The sequence below is a fragment of the Leucopleurus acutus genome (genome assembly GCF_964270905.1).
Source record: "Leucopleurus acutus genome assembly, chromosome: 5".
Classification (NCBI taxonomy): Eukaryota; Metazoa; Chordata; class Mammalia; order Artiodactyla; family Delphinidae; genus Leucopleurus; species Leucopleurus acutus.
Genome location: NC_139147.1, coordinates 111,842,829 through 111,856,149, shown reverse-complemented (window position 1 = coordinate 111,856,149; position 13,321 = coordinate 111,842,829). Strand labels below are relative to the sequence as shown.

The 13,321-nt window shown below is 41.4% G+C and overlaps 1 long non-coding RNA gene across 1 annotated transcript in view; it reads left to right on the top strand.

The window, feature by feature from the left end:
- Nucleotides 1-9,650, top strand: part of LOC309962293 — a 38,040-nt gene extending 28,390 nt beyond the window's left edge. The window contains exons 2-3 of the long non-coding RNA XR_014326234.1: nt 7,573-7,692; nt 8,836-9,650. This is a non-coding gene — a long non-coding RNA (uncharacterized lncRNA). The remainder of the gene's footprint in view (nt 1-7,572; nt 7,693-8,835) is intronic.
- Nucleotides 9,651-13,321: the final 3,671 nt, after the last annotated feature.

Genomic DNA, 13,321 nt, shown 5'->3' with positions numbered 1-13,321 from the left:
GGCAGAGTTTAGGCAGGGGGCAGGGTTTAGGGTGGGGTGGGAGTGGTGACGTTCAAGCATGGGGCTGGGCCTCTGCTTGGGACCTGCGCCGAAGGGGAGTGGCAGCACGTCAGAAGGAGGTCCTCTGGAGTGTGGAGTTCCGGAGTTTGGAGGTAGCGCCCTGAGTGAGGGTGTGTGGGTGAGGTTTAGGCCCAGCTTGTTGGAGGGGGTCTCGGAGTGTAGAGGTGGGGTGTTGGGTGGGGGTGTAGGGGCGGGGCTTGGGCTCTGCACGGCAGGAGGGAGGCTCCAAGGGCAGTGGATTAGGCCCAGAAGCCCAACAGGCTTCCCGGTGCCCACGTGGACAGGGAAAGCACTGGCTCCGTTCCCTTCCATGCCTCCACATCCCTCCCCCACCATCTCCCCCAGGGTCTCCCCCGTCGCCGCTGGACCCGTAACCGTGGGTGGTTAGGGGTCGCCGCTGGACCCCTAACCGTGTGTGGTTAGGGGTCCCCTCCCCCAGCCACCCCTCAGGGGTGCCGGTCCCATAGGTCTGGCCTTTACTTTTGCTCGCCCTTCCCTCCCTCCCACTCCCTCCAGACCCACATGGCTGGAAGAGGCCTTGGTGGGCAGAGAATCAGGCCCGGGATCTCAGCAGGTTCCTGGGGGCCCATGTGGGCAGGGAAAACCTGGCCATGCTGCCTTTTGATCCTCTGCCCTCCCGATGGTTCCCCAGTTTCCCCCTTCGGGCGTGGGATCCCTTCCCCTCCCCCAGCCTCCCCTCAGGGGCACCAGTCCTGTCCCCCCTCCACTTCTCCTCCCCCATCACTCTCCCCACGCCCCATGTCCTACCCGGTCGCTGGGGGCTTCCTCCCGTCCCCTTAGGTGTCTGTGGTCCCCCACTGGTGCCTGGTAGGTGCCCCAGTCGTGAGGAGACACAGATTCCACGTCCTCCTAGTACGCCGTCTTACACAAACTAATTTTTAAATGAGTCTAAAACAGGTGTTCATAACCTGGAAACTGTGGGCCCTTGAAGAAGCCAAAAAGACAACCAGACGTGGGTCTTGCCTTCATGAAACATTCCTATTTACTTATGCATTATTTATACTCTAGGCTGTTTGGCTATCATTTCTGAATTATTCAGCCCTCAACACTTTGCATCATGTTTGGTGCTCAATAAATGTTGGCTGAATATTAATAGAGGAAGGAGACCAAGAGTTTTAAGATGCTGGGGAGAAAAATAGATGATAAATGTAGTTGGTCATGAGTGAACCGAAAATAAATGACTCACTGACTGCCAATATGGGAAGTTCTTATCGGAGGAAAGTGGTACAATTATTCAGCAGTATACTGCAGGGAAAAAGTTACTAAGTTTAGAAAGAGCCCAGTTGAATTTGTATTTCTTGGGGTCCTTTCAGATATCAACATGGATTTATTTATTAGTCAGGTTAGTTTGATGTTCCAACCAAGGGAGCTTAGATATGATGAAGGAGGGGAGAGCAGGACAGTGGCCTAGGGAGACAAACTGCAGGCAAGAGCAACATCTGGGGACAAAACATTGCTGAAAATAATTCCCCACTGGCTACACTGGCCTAACTGAGGGGTAAAAACACTCTAACTCCAGGATCTTTGGGTCTTTGGAACATGGAAATGAAACCTTTAAAAAAAAAAAAAATCTCTTTTTAATGGAAATGAATGTTAAAAAGCTAATGTGTTTTTTTTTAACACTTCTTGTGATATGAGGTGCATTTAAAACACTTGGGGGAAAAAAAGTCCTAAAACAAGTTTGGATCAGTTTAACTTTAGAATGTCAGTTTAACTTTGTATCGGCCTTGGGTCTCCTCTGAGTTGACTTCTCAAAAGCAAAATCTACTTTGTGTAGTTAGGTTAGAAACTGTGTTAACACATGCTATTTTCAAAGAATCCAGAGCCTCAATGAAATTAGAACTGTAATGGGATCTAGGGCATTATCTGCAACATTTGAACAGCTTTTCTTCAGCAGGCCTGCTACATAGTTGCAATAGATTCCTGCAGAAGGTATTGCAGGATCTTTCTGGTTAAGTGCACTAAACTTTGCTTAAGTATTCCGTGCTGATACTTTCTCTCTCTTTTTTTTTTTTTTTTTTTTAGCAAATAGAAGCAGGGAGACCAGATTCCAGCAGTGGCCGCCATGGCCCACTTTTGAATTCCTGGCAACTAAAGATTGTTTGATAAGTATCTTCAGCCCAAGTTACAAATTCAAAGGTTTTCTTCAACAAGGGTAGAAAACAGGCACAAGGGTTTATCTTCTATCAGATGGCACAGCTGCTATCTTCAGGGCTGGCTGAGTCAGTGAGATTAGGAGAAAGGCAGGTATTTAGATAAAGAAGAGTTTATCAGAACAGGAGTCTTACCACTGGACATTCAATCTAGCTTTTAACAATCCCAAAAGAACTAGTTTAATCGGCCTTTCCCAGCATTACTATGTGGTCTGTTAAGAGAGCTGCATATGGTAATGATGTATCACAACATTCTGTAGATCAAGATCACAAGGAAACTTTGAAATTAATTCATCAAGACAGTGAAATTTCATTTGATCAATATCTCCTTTTTTCCCTCTTTAAATAAATTCTTATTCCTGGTCTTTATTTTATGGTGGTTACTTCTCTTGTAATGTAACTCTACATAGGGTTTTGAAAAGTGACACTCATTTTCAGTCACAATTTGTTTAAAAAGTGAATGTATGAGGCATATTATAAAAAACTATAGACCCTTATACCTACAAATATAGATAATTTAATATATTTCCTGGCTCTTTCCTTTCCTTAACAGTTTACCTATATAATCTTTACATGATAATTGATATAATTGTGTCAGCTTTGTTTTTATATAACATTACTTTGCATCTCTAAATAGTGTTCATATTTTAATTTCTTAAGTTACATTGTAATCTATGGAAATAATATAGTTTGTTAAAATGTTTCTGATTGCAGGCTTAGTTTTTACAATTGATAAGTGAGTAGATCTAACAATAAGGATAATTCTGTATATGTTATATTATTAAGGAGTCTGTATAACTTGACACTATCATAGGAAACTGTTTTTTCTTTGTAAAGAAATAACTCAGAAGCACAAGATGTGGTACAATTATATTGTTGTTTTGATTAATCATTTTCTTCTGTGACAATTAACTCAGATTGTAAGTTTTAAGATTATATAAAAGGAAACACAGGACGATGTAACTTATTACAGATCTTGAATTTTCTAACAGTTATAAGTGGGCCACTGGAGACAAATTATAATGGGCCTTCATCTCATCTTTTTCAAGAAATTGTGTTTGGCAGGCTGTTCTGACCCTATACCCATTGCCAATGTTTTTTTTTTTTTTTCTTAATGACCAACTATTTTCTCTGCAACAGAATTTGTTCACTCTAAGTCTAAGGTGGCTGGCGTCTTCTAACTAATACTATAAGGGTCGCACATATTTAATAGATTGAAAGGATAGTCTTTTATAGAAACTAATTATTTACATGTGTTGTATGAGAGGGAGGATGGAGACATTCCATGGCACTAATAGTGTGAGCTTTCTGAAGTCTGCGTTTTTAAATCTCCTCTGACTAACCAGTAGTAATGATTCCTCCAGTGATTTGGGTGTGCTACTTCCTCATTCCTGTACATATAGAACAGCAAATAGTTAAATAGCAAGTTCCACAGGCAAAGTGCTGTTGTAGGCACTTTACTTACATTAATTATTTAATCCTTCCAACAACACTGCGGCAAGTATACTATTAATAGCTCCATTTTATAGTGAGGAAAATAAGGTATAGAGAGGTTAAGTAACTTGCTCAAGGTCACTGCTAATCATGGGGGGCTAAGACTCAGACAGTCTTGCATCAGAGCCCGTGTTCTTCACCATATGCACAGCATCTCACAGGCCAGGGCAGGAAACTGGCACACACAAGACATCATGCTATCTTTTAATATTGAGTAAGAGAGGATTAATAAAAGATTAACATTCATCATCTTGAAATGGAAAAGTAAACAAAAAATTGGGGAGAGAAATTCATCCTAGGTGGCCACTTATTCAAGTCAGTATCTGTGCTCTTTCCTCTTACGATTACAGCTTACACTGGCACTGCATGGAATCTCATATATCATCTTTAAAAATTCCTCTGAAAATGTGTCTTCTACGTAGGAATATTATGTTTCCCTTACACTTGGCAGCTCGCATATTTGTTTATGGTACTAAGTAGTTTTGCAATTCCTTAAATCATTTTCAACCTTTTGAGAAGGGGGATCATTAGACTTAAGGTCACTTCAAAAGCAGCTATCTGGGGCTTCCCTGGTGATGTAGTGGTTGAGGGTCCGCCTGCCGATGCAGGGGACACGGGTTCGTGCCCCGGTCCGGGAAGATCCCACATGCCGCGGAGCGGCTGGGCCCATGAGCCATGGCCGCTGAGCCTGCGCGTCTGGAGCCTGTGCTCCGCAGCGGGAGAGGCCACAGCAGTCAGAGGCCCGCATACCGCAAAAAAAAAAAAAAGAAATCAGCTATCTGTCAAATCTTTAGATATGATAGAACACCGGTCATTTATCTACAGCAGGGGCAAGGACAAATGAGGAGAGGGTAGGGATCTGGAGCTACAGGCCCCTGTGGGGCTGATATAGGCAGGAAAGAAGTTCTTTCTGGCCAGTGGATTCCAGGAACGCAGGAGCATGCAATGTTGTGAAGAGAAAAGAGGATGGGATTTGGAGCCAGGAGGCTTAAATCTGATCATTGACGCAACAAATGCTAACTACACGAGCTCATGTGAGTTATTTAACTTTTCACTGTTCTGGAATTTTTTATGGCTGTTAGGATTAAATAAGAAAATACATTGTGTGCTCTGTGAACTATAAATTATTAAGTACATTTGAGCTAATTAAAAAAAAGATGGACAGTGGACACTACATTAGACAATCAAGCTGAGCCTGAATCACTGATGTGGCATAATAGTGGTGTTCTAGCCGGTGGTCAGGTGCCATGATGGGTAATCCAGATCTGAGCAAGGTCGGAAGCTTAGATCTCAAGGACATCTGTGAGCACCTATCAGAACTCCAGCCTCTGGTCTGGGGTTCAGGCAGAAAGCCCCAGGTTTAAGTACATTAAGATGCTAGGCAAAACTTTGGGTATTTAAATAGGTCGTAACAAAGCCACTGCCCAGATACTGGGTCATAATATCATCTGTGAGAACAGCAAGGATCCCTTGAGTCTGCATCCCAATATTTGGCTAAAGTGCCACCAATCCTTTTATCAGGCTCTGACCATGGGATGTAATGGCTGCCAAGTCTGGGAACCTGATACTAGTCTCCCAAACTAATGGACCACACATGATTCTTGGATTACAGAAATAGAGACAGCTTCAAGGCGGTGGAAAATGAGGACTCAAAGGTGACTTTGTGGTTTTTAGCCAGGGTGGCTGGGGCCACAGATATCTCATTTACAAAGGTTGCTAAGTTGGGGGCCAAAGGTGAGAAAGAAGGGAGATGGGAGAAGAGTAATATTCTGGAAAGGCAGGATCATGGTTGCATAGTCATGAGTCGCTGTTGATACCATACACCTAGAACTCAAAAGGATAATTAGGACCAGAGGTGTGAGTTTGAGACTGTTCACAGAATAGTTGCCTCTAAGCCCCTGGAAAGTGTTTAGCTTCCTGGGGCTGCCATAATGAATTACCACAAACTAAGTGGCTTAAACAGCAGAAATTTATCATCTCACAGTTGTGGAGTCTAGAAGTCTGAAATCAAGGTATCAGCAGGGTTGGTTCCTTCTGAGGGCCTGAGGGGAGAATCTGTTACATCCCTCTCTCCTGGCTTCTGGTAGCTCAGGTGTTCTTTGGCTTGTAGATTGTATATTCTTTGTGTATTCACATAGTCTCCCCTCTATTCATGTCTGTGTCTGTGTCCAAATGTTGCCCTTTTATTAGGACACAGTCAGATTAGATTAGAACCTGCACAAATGACCTCATCTTAACTTGATCCTTTGAAAAGACCCTATTTTCAGATAAGTTCACATTCACAGGCACTGGGGGTTAAGACTTCAGCATCTTTTTGGAGGACACAATTTAACCCATAACAGAGGAAAGACGGTTCCTGGGGAATGTAGAATAAGCAAAGAGGGGGGCTGAAGTAAGGTGTTTGAACTTGTGAGCATGAACAAAGGCACAGAAGACTGAAGAAGGAGATGTAACTATCTCATGGAAATAGGAGGAGAACCAAGAAAAATGTAGTAGCCAAGAGAAGGAAAGTTTCACGTAAAAAGGGTCATGATTTTAAATGACAGAGAAAAAATTAGGCAGTTGAATGAGGACTAAGAAAAGATAGCTGGATTTGGTGATCAGGAGGTCACTGATGTCCATTATAAGAAGTGGGTGTGGAGGCTTTCCTGGTGGTGCAGTGGTTAAGAATCCACCTGCCAATGCAGGGGACACAGGTTCGAGCCCTGGTCCAGGAGGATCTCACATGCCGCGGAGCAACTAAGCCTGTGCACCACAACTACTGAGCCTGTGCTCTAGAGCCTGCGAACCACACCTACCGAAGCCCAGGTGCCTAGAGCCTGTGCTCCGCAACAAAGAGAAGCCACCGTAACGAGAAGCCTGTGCACCGCAAGGAAGAGTAGCCCACTTGCTGCAACTAGAGAAAGCCTGCACACAGCAATAAAGACCCAATGCAGCCAAAAATAATTTTTTTAAAAATTTTTTTTAAAAAAAGGATGAATTCAAATTTGAGAAAACAACAAAAAAAAGAAGTGTGTGTGAGACATAGTGTTTCTGGGATTCCCCCATGGGCTCTTAGTTTGGGCTGCTGTTACGAAGTACCATAGACTGAGCGGCTTATAAACAAAACTATTCATTTCTCAAGTTCTGAGGCTGGAAGTTCCAGATCAGTGTGCCAGCATGGTTGGTTCTGGTGAGAGCCCTCTTCCAGGTTATAGACTGCCAAATTCTCATTATATCCTCACCTGGAGGAAAGCAGAGAGGGGATGCGAGCTCTCTCATGACTCTTATAAGGGCACAAATTCCACTTGTGAGGGCTCCACTCTCATCACCTTATCTAATCCTAATTACTTCCCAAAGGCCCCACCTCCTAATACCATGACGTTGAGGGGTAAAGTTTTAACATACGAATTTTGGGAGGACACATTCAGTCCATAACAGACTCAAATCTAAGCTCAGTCATTACCATGGGGGATGTTGTCACATTATTTAAACCCTCTATGTCTCAGTATTCTTATCTGTAAAATAGGGATGATAATAATAGTTCCTACCTCATAGAGTTGTTATGAAGATAAAATAAGTTGTGCTTAAAATAGTGCCATGTTATTTATGTGCGTCAAAGGATACTATCAACAGAGTGAAAAGGCAACCCATGGAATGGGAGAAGATATTTGCAAATCATTTCTCTGATAAGGGATTGAGTAGGTTTTAATGATTACAGGTATTCGATTTTTAAAGCCACTTTGCTTTTACAAAACACCTACATTAGTACCCATTTTTGCTAACTGAAAAAAATCCGAAGAGGATTTTCCTTTTTACGAAAAAAGACGAAAAGTGAAAATAGCATTCAGTGTTTGTTTTGCAGTAGCCCTTACAGACGCAACACATACCTTGAACTGTGCAGTGATGAGAGTGGCGCCACCAAGCTCCTTTCCTGGGAACTACACTCAGCATGTCAGCCTCAAGCCACAAAGCTTTGAACTGTGTGAGTATCTGTGCTTTATCTCAATTTAGTCTGTGCATCTGTTAGCAAGAAGTGTCCTAAGGCAGTTGCTTTGCCACTTTACCCCATTTTAGCTTAACATTTGGATATGGGGGGGAATCTGTAATTGCAACTAAATTAGTAGCATTAAAGGCTGTTAAACTTGAAGATCAAATATATTTCAAGTATTATGAAAATTAATGTTTAGATATAGAAGTGTTCCTGGCCAAAAACAGAAATGTAAAAACAGTTATCATATGTTAAGTACCCCAAAATCTAAACCTTTGATGGGGTTATTCTGAAATTAAATCTGAAGAATTAAACTAACCAAATGGGAAAAAGAAATGAAAGCTCTAGGGCTTTAATTATTTGTGTACTCTCATAATTTTGCTAAAATATCTTTTAATTGGAAAGGTAATTAAGATATTCTCAGCTTCTTAGTCAACTCAAAATAAGTACAGTCCTGCCTTTTTAGTAATTTCACAGTCTATGTTTATTGAACTGTGCTATTAAGATTAAGTTCTCAAATTAGTTTTCAGAACATTTCATAGTTGCTGCAATATGATAAAACAATGTTAAGCTTTCCAGTTTTAGATATAAAGGGCCATTATGTATTCAAATGTTGATAGAGGTAAAACAAATTTTATTGGTCCATTCACAATTTAAAAAAACAATTTAAAAAATTGTGAATGGTCCATTCACAATTTAAAAAAACAAATTTTATTGGTCCATTCACAATTTAAAAAAACAATTTACATTGATGTGTTTAAAAAAATTAGTTTCCCCCAAATTTACCATTTCATGCTTATTTCATTTAGTAGGATAATAGGTTCTTTACTCTCACTCTACTTTCCCAGGATTTAGATACTGGATGATCCCACCAGATTTTAATTTCTAGCTAGGTATGAATGGAAGTTCAGATTATCCGATGAGATTAATAATTAGATTTATATTTTCTTTATATAATATTCTAGTAAATTGAATGCTGGCTTCCAAAGATATCATATCTTAATATCTGGAACTTTTTCTTTACCTTATTTGGGAAAAGGGTCTTTGCACATGTGATTATGTTAAGAATTTCAAGATGGGGAGATTATCCTGGATTATCTGTGTGGTCCCTAAGTGCCATCACATGTATCCTTACAGAAGACGTGCAGAGGGGGCTTGAAAATTACACAGAGGAGGACATATGAAGACAGAGGCACAGATTGGAGTGAAGAAGCCACAAGCCAAAGAATGCCTGTAGCCACCAGAAGCTGGAAAAGGCAGAGATTTCCCTCTGGAGCCTCCAGAGGAAGTGCAGCCCTGTGACACCTTGATTTTGGCCCAGTGACGTCAGTTTTTGAACTTCTAGCCTCCAGAACTGTAAGAGAACGCATTTCTGTTGTTTTAAGCCACCCAGTTTTGGTAACTGGTTATAGCAGCCCCAGGAATCTAAAACATACAGACTTTTACAGTGGCAGATTTTCACCCCATCTCTTTAATGTTGCAGGTAGTTCTGATGTTTTCACAAAAAAACCCTGGAGAGGAATAGTCCTATGAGTTGAACTACAAGAATTCTATATATAGGGAGATATAAAGAACTAGAAAAGGAATGTTGCTGACATGATGATTCAACAGAAATGGTATCCAATTGCATAAGCTATTGCATTAGCCTTTAAGCTTTCTGTAAGGCCAAGAAGAAACTTCATAAATGTTAGAGAAATGAACACCGATTTGAGTATTTTAATCTTCTTCCCTTTAATTACTTAAAAAATTATTTTTCAAACTATAAGGATAGCATAATCACATTGAGTAACCTTTGCAAAATAGGCAGGAACAAATTCACATAAAATCCTCAATACAACTACTGTCATCGCTTTGTTACAATCGCTTACATTCACTTTCTCCTTTTAAATGGTAGTAGTCATTTAATGCCTACACTATTGTATACTGAATTTTTTCACTTAATAAATATGCAACTTCTGCTATTGTTACTTAGTCTTTATAACTGTTTTTTTAAAAGATAAAACAGTTTTAAAGATAAAACTGAGCACGGGCTCAGTAGCTGTGGCTCACGGGCTTAGTTGCTCTGCGGCATGTGGGATCTTCCCGGACCAGGGATCGAACCCATGTCCCCTGCATTGGCAGGTGGATACTTAACCACTGCGCCACCAAGGAAGCCCAGGGCTGGATAATTCTTTGTTGTTGGGGGCTGTCTTATGCAATGGAGAATTTTTAGCAGCATCCTGGTTTCCATTCCACTTGATGCCGTAGCCTTCCCCTCACACAGTTGTGACAACCAAAAATGTTTCCAGACATTGCCAAATGTGACCTGGCAGGCAAAATATCACCTTGTTGATAATCATTGTCATAGAAGCTAAGTTCAATCATTGGACAATCCAATACTAAAGTCCAAGTTTGGTGCTTTTTATCCACTTTTAATGGTCTTGTTCCACCACTTCTATGGAAACTTTTGAACTCATGACAGTAAGATGGCTGCTGCATCTCCAAGTGTCACATATACATTTCTGGCAGGAGAAGATGATTAACAAATAATGAGAGGCAAGAACACTCCTCCCAAAGAGGCCATCTTTTTATTGAGAAGGGATGCCCTCCCTAGTGACTCTACCTACATATTATTGGTCAGAAGTGTATCACACGGCCACCTCTAGTCATGGTAAAAGCTAGGAGTTCAAATTATTAGCTTTAACAGCGTCTATAATAGAGCAGGAAGAAGGGTATATGTGAATGTTTTTTGAAGAGCCCGTCCATAACATTTGCTAAATTCCCCATTCTAGTTCACTTACTTCCCTGTGGCAGATGGGATGGGCAAGAATTTGGAAGCTGCTCAAGATGTTTAGTCATATATATGTGAAGTCTTACTGTGCTGTGATTCATTATCTAGAAAGTGCTTCATGAAATCCTTTCCAGCTGATTGATTTGGTGATTTTTTAAAAATTCTGTTTTCTCTGAATTAGGAAAGTGTATTCAGTCATGGACAAGTAGTGTCATTGAAAGGACCCAGTTAATTTCAGCTAGAAAGGTCACTACTTCAAACCAGCAGTGCTTTTACCAGTTGTAATAAACATGCCTGTCAATTCATATCACCCACAGGCCAATGTTTAGAAGACCCATATCGGTTTCATTTCCCACCCAGCAATAGTCAGCAGTGTCCCCAAGTGCTAGGTGCCAGCTGCATCCGAAGATGTAGAGGATGTGGATACATCAGGCATATAATAAGGACACAATACAAGCAGCAGAACAAATCACTACCTAAAAGCAGAACTGTTTGCTTATATCCCAAGTAACTGAGAAATTTTAATTATGCACTTTTTAATTTTTCCATTCAAAGAAACATGCCCCTACCCAAGTGCTGGGGTTGAACTGTATCTCCCCAAAAGATACATTGAAGTCCTAGCCCTGAGTATCTGTGACCTTATTTTGAAATAGTGTCTTTGCAGATGTAATCAAGTGAATATGGGGTCACTAGGGTGGGCCCTAATCCATTATGACTGCTGTCCTTCTAAGAGAAGAGACGTAAAGACATCTAAGGAGAAAACCATGTGACTACCCAGGCAGGAATTGGACTCATGAGTGGTAAGCCAAGAAACACCAAGGATTGTTGGAAATACCAGAAGCTAAGAGAAAGGCATGGAAAAGATTCTCCCTTAGAGCCTTCAGAGAGAGCATGGCCCTGAAGACACCTTGATTTCAGACTTCTAGCCTCCAAAACTGTTTGAGAGAATAAACTTCTGTTGTTCAAAGCTGCTCAGTTTGTGGTACTTTATTATGCAGCCCTAGGAATCTAACTAATACACTAAGTATGAAAAAATAGTAAGTACTTGCTAACTGAAAAATAAGTAGTACCTTCTATTAAGCTCTTCTACAGATAATTTTAGACAAGTGCTTCTATTCTTCATGTACGTTCTCTTCCACTTTATTCGAGTGGTCCATTTCCCAATGCTAATTTCCTTTCCTTTGCTTTTATCGAATGACAAGATCCTTTCCAAGTCGAACCTCTTTCTGGAAGAAGGGCAGATGTGAGCCTGGCAGTCAATATCAAGGGAAAGGTGGCAATGGGAAATGGAGAGTCTCTGCTTCTTTGTATGATTGCGGAGGGTTTGGAGGCTTGCCAGAGAGAAAGACTTCATCTACAACCCTAACAGAATGAAACCTCATAATGGATTGCATCATAGTTGAGTATCTGTGTTAGTTGGGGTCCTCTAAGAAGCAGACAAATTAATATTAGATGTGCAGAAAATGTATCGGGAAATGCCTGAGAAGGATAAAGGGAAGGATAAGAGAAGTATCTGGAGAAGGCAAGGAGAGCGTTCCAATCATAATGCTGGTCTGACTCCTGTGAAGGGGACAGAAAAGGAAGGATGGTTGGATAGGAAAAGTCTCAGTTTTCAGCACAGTTCCAAGAAATGTTCAGCCAGATCAATGGGAAATCTTATACCTAAATTGCCCATCAGGACAGTCCTGCATCCCAGGAATGGGCTTGCCCCAATCCTCCCCATGCTCAGTCACTGGCCAGGAGTGCTCATAGGAAATGTAGCCTGAGATCAGATGTGGTGGTGGATCCAGAGAGGCAACATCTGGGCCATCAATCAACCATGCTCCCAGCAGCAGGAGATCTGAGCAGTGTATTTTCATGGCCACGACTCTCAAAACGAGAACAAATTTTGAGTGTTGCCAAAAGATCATGAGAGGGCTAGAATTCTTGAGTAATAAGCAACTTCAGCCTGATACATTTGCTGGCTCCTGAGATGATAGTTCCCGTTGCCAATGGCTGGTCAGAGACAGTTTTCTTGTTTGCCTACCTCGTGTTTCCAGGTTCCTGTCAGAGGCTCCCAGCTGTGCTTCTTGACAGCAGCTCTTGCCCAAGGCATCTCCCACTGAGAAAGACTCTGTGGAAGCATGTCTCTGGGGAGCCCCACCCTGGGCTGCATAGTGCCTAACCTGACTGCAACGGCTCCAGGTGTTTTCTCCCAGCTTCAGGAGTGGTTTGCTCTGGCAGTGGTTCCTGGCGCCCACCACCCCTCCTTTGCTCCCATTGTTCCCCCTGCAGGGCCCTCCTTCCTCCTCTGCCCATTCAAAGGCTGCCCAAACTTCAAAGCTTAGCTTAATTCCACTTCTTTACCAGAATTCAAAAACATATTGTATAACCTATTCATTATTCAATCAAGGATTTCTTATGCATTAACTTTTTTTTCCAACAGAATTTCTTATACTTTAATAACTGATACAACCATAGTGGGGAAAAATTGGCATCACCTAGTAAATCTGAACTTGCACATACAACCCAGTAGTTCTACACCTAAGTATATACCCTACTATATATCCTAAATATATAACCATAACTTTTTCACAATTAAGAGATATATATAAGACTGTACATGGCAGCATGGTTTGTGAAAGCAAAATTGAAACTACTAAAACCCACAAACAGGAAGTTGGATAATCCTGGAAAATTCACACCTGGATTACAGTACACATAAAAATGAATAAGCCATAGTTATACGTGTCAACATGGATGAATCACATGAACTTACTAAAAAGGGGGCAGGTAACAAAATAATACATAGAGCATGATTCCATTTTGCCAATCCCAGGCAAAATCAAACAATACATTGTTTAAGTTTACATA